The sequence below is a fragment of the Hibiscus syriacus genome, unplaced genomic scaffold (genome assembly GCF_006381635.1).
Source record: "Hibiscus syriacus cultivar Baekdansim isolate YM2019G1 unplaced genomic scaffold, ASM638163v2 tig00111848_pilon, whole genome shotgun sequence".
NCBI classification, from domain to species: Eukaryota; Viridiplantae; Streptophyta; class Magnoliopsida; order Malvales; family Malvaceae; genus Hibiscus; species Hibiscus syriacus.
The window spans coordinates 663915-669791 of record NW_024063201.1 but is presented as its reverse complement, the minus strand read 5'-3'; the positions used below and the strand labels follow the sequence as shown (position 1 = coordinate 669791).

General features: G+C 34.4%; 1 pseudogene; it reads left to right on the top strand.

Annotated features, from left to right (window-relative positions):
* The first annotated feature begins 2591 nt into the window (after positions 1 to 2591).
* Positions 2592 to 5605, top strand: LOC120172329 (annotated as a pseudogene).
* The last annotated feature ends 272 nt before the right edge of the window (positions 5606 to 5877 follow it).

Below are 5877 nucleotides of genomic sequence, written 5' to 3'. Positions count from 1 at the left end.
TAAGTATAAACTTAGTGAGCCAATTAAAACATTAACAGTGCAATACAATTCATGCATGATTTTCAATGTCAAAATCAAATTTCCATAAAATCATTTACTAACATATCCAATATTTCATGATCAAAATAATACAACTTTCTTACCAATAATTACCATTTAATCCATAAGCTCGTAAGCTTATTTTACCAATATACTTACCATTTATCCATAAGCTCGTAAGCTTATTTTACCAATATATTGCCATTATTCCATAAGCTAAGCTTATTTGCATGCTTACCATTTATTAAGCAATAACCATAAATCATAGCCCATAGTATAACTGTATGAGGAACCCAGTATAGGAGTCAAATGTTCACCGAAGTGCTGAGGTCGAGCTTTGCTCACCTAATAACGCACCATAGTGCTGAGGTTGGGATTTACCACCTAGTACACCATAGTGTTTATATGTGTCTTCACTAGACACTAAGGCCGCACTATGTGCCTTCTCTAGACACTTAGTGCTACCTAATATGCAGATGCTACTCTATGGCATGCCATTAATACCAATGAACCTCAATAACCAACTTGGGCATTAGTCAATTTTATTCGACCCATCCATGGCAAAGTATATCAATACCATTTAACATGGGCAGTTCATACCCGAAATATCATTCATGATAAAAATCATATATGTTCATGATAACATCATATGAAAAAATCAGTGATCAATGCATTTTATATTCAACCTTTGATATTTAGAATATCAATTATATGATAAATGACATAATCTCATGTTGCTATAAACAAGGTCGACTTATCACAATCTTCCTGATGATGTATAAAACATCCATGTATAATTTCTGCAATGTATTGCACTCACCTTGACACTTATAATTTTCCAAATTTGTGCCTCACTATGTCCACGATAAACAAGGAAGAATAAAGAAGGCAAGCGAGAAGAGGTTTTCTAAACCTTGTTATTAAAACCATATCAAGTCTTTACAAGTAATGACTACTTATAGCAACATAGAATACAATGAACCATAAATGAATGCATAACAAAAAGACTTAACAAACTCATAACCGTTCAAATAACAGAAACATGTTATTTATAACGTAGAATTAAAAAAATTTGTTATTGATATTGAAGAATGTATAAATCTAGATGATAATGTAATACCTTATATATCTTTTTTCAAAAATAATTTATTTATCATATTTTATAAATTAAATGATATTTTGATATATGCACAAATCAAACAATTCAGTGATTACAAGATTTATTGTTATCCCTTAAGGTTCTGATTTGAACACCTCAGAAGCTGGAATATGAGTATTAATTGTCAAATTGTTGAGACTCTTTTAATATGCACTATCTTGTATTCACCTTAAATTATAAAAAAATATATTGATCAAATGAGAAATTAATTTAAATAAATTTGAAATCTTATTGAAAATAATATTATTTTTTTCGAATTTCAAACCTTTACGGACGTGGAACTTGGAGATAAACCATGTTGATCTCCAAATTGATGACCCCCACAACAAAATCTAAGGGCTAATAAAGTTCACTTGCAAAAAGTGATTAAAACCCTAAACAAAACCCTACTTAGAGTTTAGGATGATTTGGAAAATTTAGTATTCATTTGAAGCAAAATGATGGTTTAGTGTAAATTATATTAGCATGCACTAAAATTTTAGAGTCCTTTCACTTTAATCATAAATCTTTTAATATTTACAATATAATCAATAATTTTTTAATTCGTTTTTACTACGGTAATTATCATTGGTGGTCATTGAGAAATGATGATATGGCATTTTAAAATCTTTTCCTCCTCCTTAAAAAAAAGAAAAATAAAAATTATACAATTCTAAATTTATAATTGTCTCACAATGTTAATTTTTTAATGATTATAACGATCGCCGGTTAATTTCAATGGTCGTCAGAAGATTGAAATAGTTTGTTCAGGATTATTTGATAGTTGACAAAAGTAAATTAATTTTTTTTAAATTTTTAGTTTTGATAAGGATTTGAGGAGATTAGAATGTTATTTGACGAATTTTAACAGAATAAAAGAAAAAAAAAGGATAAAGAGAGGGTAAGTTTGGTGATCTTTTCGATAAAAAAAATCACCTAACAGTGACATAAACGATAATAAAAGGAGACGATTATCTAATAGAAACTAAATATTTTTTAATTATTCATAACTAATCGTTAGATCAACTTAAAACTGGAATATGTTAATCTTCTAATCGCATAGAATTTTTCCATCGTTAATTTGATCGATGATCATTTCATTAATAGAAAAATTAAGCTTTGGTGGCGGATACGAATTTTCATTAATAGAAAAAACTTTAACGTACCACTTCAGTTTTTATTAATGAAAGCAAACGAAAACAAACATAATATAGGCGCCCAAAAATTTAGAGACAGTAATGCAAGTTTTGAAAGTTTAGTGATTAAAATGAAAAATAACTAAACGTTTAAGTACTACCAATGGTGCTTACGCTTTTTTTGTTTCAATTGTACTCTTGCAACAGTTGAGAGAAAACACCTCTTAAAACTTTGAACTCCTAGAGTTTTTTTCTCCAACACTAGTCCCCAATTTCACTTGAATTACAATTTGCTTTACATTACACTTCTCCTCCTTATATGAAACTCAGAAAAGGAAAAAACAAAAAAACAAACAAACAAAGATTGAAAAACAATAACAATGGAGTCGAGAGAAGTACAAGGCCAGGCAGCAGCGGGGCGGCAGCAGGAATGGGATTTCAGCCCATCAAGCACAATCCATGGTTATGGGACCAACATCTACATCCTACCCTTCAAACTCCACCTTCATCACCTCCAACCCGACGGCCAATATCCTCCTTCTTCAGCTCATCGTTTCGCTTTCAACCACTTAGCTTCGCCGCCGTCTCATAATCAACACCATTTGCAGCAGTTCCATCATCAGAACCAGCAGCAGCTCAAGCCCTTCGATTCTTTGAACTCCCTTGGGTTCGATGGATCGCCTCAATTTCAATTAAACAATGAGCCAGCCATGAAAAGAAGCGAGGCAGGCCTAGGAAATATGCTTCCGACGGTAACATTGCTTTACAATTGGCACCCACCACCACGATTGCTTCTCAGACCGCCAATCACGTGGTAGTGGTGACTCTTTCGCTTTGGGAAGTGTTGGTGCTGCCGTGGAACCGCCTCCTAAAAGGAATCGTGGGAGGCCGCCGGGTTCTGGAAAAAGACAGATCGATGCATTAGGTAATTAACAGTTGAATTGTCAAAGTTTTAGTTTTTTGCCCTTTTTCTGTCATAATTTGTTTAGATTTTGTGCTGTTTGTTTCTTGGAATAGGTGGAGTTTCAGGTGTGGGATTTACTCCTCATGTGATCACTGTGAACGCCGGTGAGGTGAGTAATTTATAAACTTAAACACTGATTGTTGTTTTAGATGGAATTTGAGAAATATTATGGATGATTCATTTATCTTATATTGAGTCTTCAAATGTTTTATTCTACCTGGTAGAATAGTTTCAACCCTTTGTAATACATTTGAAATTTCGGATATGGAAAATATTGTCTTGAGGTAATTTAGATCTAATTCAGTGCCTGCACTCTGCACATTCTAGTGCTGAGTTGGGAAATGTATATTGTGTGGAACATGTCAATTCTAGATCGATTCACGGAATATTTATCCTTATGTGTTGTTTCAAAGATACATTGACGGAGATACTTCTTTGTTTATTTGCCTTCAATAGTATTGCCAGCGGATAAATGTGTAATACTATTCGCACCTGTTCTGTACTCTCATGTTTGTAATTCTCAACCTTAATTTATAATTCGCCTAATCGCTTGAACGTTACATTTGCAGGATATAGCATCAAAGATTACATCTTTTTCACAGCAAGGACCGCGCAATGTCTGTGTCTCTCTGCAAATGGTGCTGTTTGTAATGTTACACTTCTCCAGCCTGGTGGTATAGTAACATATGAGGTAATTTTTGTTAATAAGAGATCCTTCTGATTATATAAGCTTTGTCTTGAATAAATCATCAGCTCAGGACCTTGGCTTCGGCAGGAGTAGGGCTGCTGAAGTACAAGCTTTCTGGACTTCAGTATAAAAAGGCATTCCCTGCCTCTCTATGTTTGTGGTATCTATGGACAATGCTCATACACATCTGTTTGTTTAATCTATCATAAATCTGCTCTTGCATGTTAAGATCCAAAGCAAATGATTAGTCCAAGGGAAAGTAACTTAGTACGGCTGTTTTGATATGTGGTTGTGTTAGATGAACTTGTTGTTCTACATTGTTAGGCTTAGAGCTGAAATTCCGTTTCAAGCAAAATGGGTACCATTACTACTGATTTAATGATAGCAGCAGCAATAATAATGATCTTACAGAACCAAGAACAATGCTTACTGCTACCGTTTGGAGGAAAGCTAACGAACCATACGCTTAAAGAACATGCACTACGAACAATGTACATAGACACATGCATGTGATTACATGGTCCATTTACCAGAAAACAACACACAAACCCATATGAGGTGGTCTTGAGCCACCGACCTCATATTTACTGCTAGTTTATAATTGAGTTCTTGGCTATCCATTTATGCTAGCTAGTAAAATAAGGTTGATCCAAGAGAGGGAATAGATGAGTTCTCATATGTGAGAATGAGATCAAGGAAGAAGTTAAAGTTAGATGATTGGCATGTATAGGTTGTTGAGGTGAACTGAAGAATATAAATTGAACCAGGCTAACAGTGCGATAAGCCATGAGTCGTCTGTTCTTTTTATCCCCACGGGTTTTACCACTTTAGTTTACTTTCTGATAGCTAATGGTACCAGCTGAAATCTCAGCATTACATGGCTATAGACACGTGAAATGTTTGTGGAATTATAATTACTATATCAATTACGCACAATTTAGTTATTTAATTCTTTTGAATTGCAGGGTCAACTTGAAATAATTTCTTTATCAGGTTCATTCTTGGTTTCCGAAAATAATGGTAGCTGCAGCGTGTCCGGTAGGTTAATGTCTCGTTGGCTGGATCTGATGGGCGAGTAGTAGGTGGTGGAGTTCCAGGCACACTGCAGGCAGCAACACCAGTTCAAGTATATTTGATTATTGTTTTGTGTTTATATTTGCTTCTCATAAGCTGCATCGGAACCATACAATTGTGTATCAAGGGTGTCTCTTCTCATGGCATTACATCAATGTTTTTCTTTCTTGTTCATGACTGTTTTCTATCTCCTTTCAGGTCATTGTTGGCAGCTTTATCGCGATTCGAAAAAACAGAACGTAGATGTTTTGAGTACTGGACCTTCTTTCGTACCAACTCGAACATGCCAAACTTTGGGGCACCAGGGACCACAGTTAGCTCTCCTTCACATGCTGGCACGAGCGAATACCTCGGATGAAAATGGTGGTAGCGCACGTAATGAGGGTCCAAGTTTTATAATAACCCGGTTCCCCATCTATGCATAATAACAATGTTCAATGAACCACCAAATGAACTCACATTGGACTGGCCACACTCAACAATGAGGATGCTGCTTTCTGAATTACCAGTGAGGGTTTGGGCATCAATTTGGTACATGTTTTTACGTAACATGTAGCTTGTCAAATTCCGAGAGAAATGCTTTTCTTCTTAGGTTAGTATTATATTGTTTTATATATTTAAATTAGATTTGATATTAGTATTTGTTATTTTATGCATTTGAGCATCATTAATCAAAGTAATTCAATAAAACGATTAAGAACAACAAAGTTGTTGGAAATAATTAAGATAAAGTTGGACTTCTGAAATGGGACACATACTTTTAATTAGGTCAAAGGTTTGAATATTAGTGTTTGTGAATAGAGCAAACTGGGTTAGAAGGGTTGTCTTATTAGATATC